Source organism: Papilio xuthus, unplaced genomic scaffold (genome assembly GCF_000836235.2).
Source record: "Papilio xuthus unplaced genomic scaffold, Pxut_1.1 DF826159.1, whole genome shotgun sequence".
Lineage (NCBI taxonomy): Eukaryota > Metazoa > Arthropoda > Insecta > Lepidoptera > Papilionidae > Papilio > Papilio xuthus.
The window spans coordinates 2,578,430-2,579,768 of record NW_013532490.1 but is presented as its reverse complement, the minus strand read 5'-3'; the positions used below and the strand labels follow the sequence as shown (position 1 = coordinate 2,579,768).

The 1,339-nt window shown below is 24.9% G+C and overlaps 1 protein-coding gene across 3 annotated transcripts in view; it reads left to right on the top strand.

The window, feature by feature from the left end:
* LOC106123088 (protein inturned-like) overlaps positions 1 to 1,107 on the top strand; it is a 3,365-nt gene extending 2,258 nt beyond the window's left edge. The window contains exons 4-5 of one of the 3 annotated variants that reach the window (XR_001228132.1): positions 131 to 316; positions 822 to 1,107. The gene's annotated coding sequence lies outside the window, so the exon portion shown is untranslated. Of the gene's footprint in view, positions 1 to 130; positions 317 to 494; positions 538 to 562; positions 594 to 821 lie in introns of those variants that run through there. The other 2 variants (XR_001228133.1, XR_001228134.1) reach the window with 2 other exon arrangements.
* The last annotated feature ends 232 nt before the right edge of the window (positions 1,108 to 1,339 follow it).

Sequence of the window (1,339 nt, the reverse complement as noted above, 5' to 3'; positions counted from 1 at the left end):
TGTCCCAGTGTTTATAACTTTTCTTTCATCATCATTTAAATTATAAGAATAAGCTTTACAGATATAATTAACTACAAAGGAAGAACATTGTATGAACAACTTATCAATTTTTAATACTTTCTGTTTTTAGGTGTGAAACAAGTATAAAGCAGTAGAAAACATAATCAATGGATTCACAGAAATAGAATTTGAATAAAGATAAAATTTTACATTCTATTCATATTTAAAAGAACTAAGTGTTGAACTAGAACTTATGACCTTTTGCCGATTGCTGAAAAGTAAATTTACAACAAAAATTGATGAAAATAACATAAAAGTAAGTACAAGACATATGCCAAATTCTACTTGGTAAGTGGTAAATATTAAGTATTAATAATAATTCCCAAAGCACATATTTCCAGCAATTATTTGAACAATTCAATAATAAAAATTAACTTAAACATTATTTAGGTTGTGTGTAGAATATCTCTCTATTATTGTTTCAAATATTGTAGATCAAACTGTAAATTGGTCATGTCATGACAAGTTTTTCAAACTAATTTGATTTATGATTCTATCATAGACATTTCACAAAAATGGGCAGGCAATAAAAGTTTCTATAAAAACCTGTAAAAACTAATCATCATTTTTACATGGTTTGTGAGTTCCATCATTGTAGAGAATTGAATTTCAAAGAAGTTTTGTAAGTAAATGGGGAGAAATCTATATAATCAAAGAAAACCATTTTTTTCTAATAAGGTATGTAATTAGGTGAAAAGCAATAATTAAATTGATTATGTTGTAGACTTGAATCAATTAATTACCATTTCATACTGTTGCAGATGAATGATTGCACCTCTTCAAGTTCTACAGAATTATTAAATGAAGGAATCTGCTTCAGAATTACTGACTGCATGTCGCTGCAACATCTGTGTTACAAAGTTTGATTGCTTGAAATATTGTAATTCTACTGAATTTTGAAAAATAACTTATTATATGGAGTAGTTTAACCGCAAATCTAAAAAAGAGTCACCATGTTGCAGGAAATGCTAGTAACTATATTAATGTCAATATTGATATATAGATGTGTAACCTATACATTATTTATATTATAATTTAGTGTTTTATATTAGTTTGATGTTAATATTATGACAATTTTTAGAAATATGTATTAGACTTTAATACAAAATATACACTAACATAATAAGATTTTCTCGAAATTGGGAAATGCAGTGTATAGAAAATAAAAATATACTAAAATACAGGAAATTAAGTATCAAGTACAAAAGATTAAAAAAAAACACCATTTAGTGAAAAATATGAAACAAAATTAATTTATTAAATTTGGATTTTACAAATA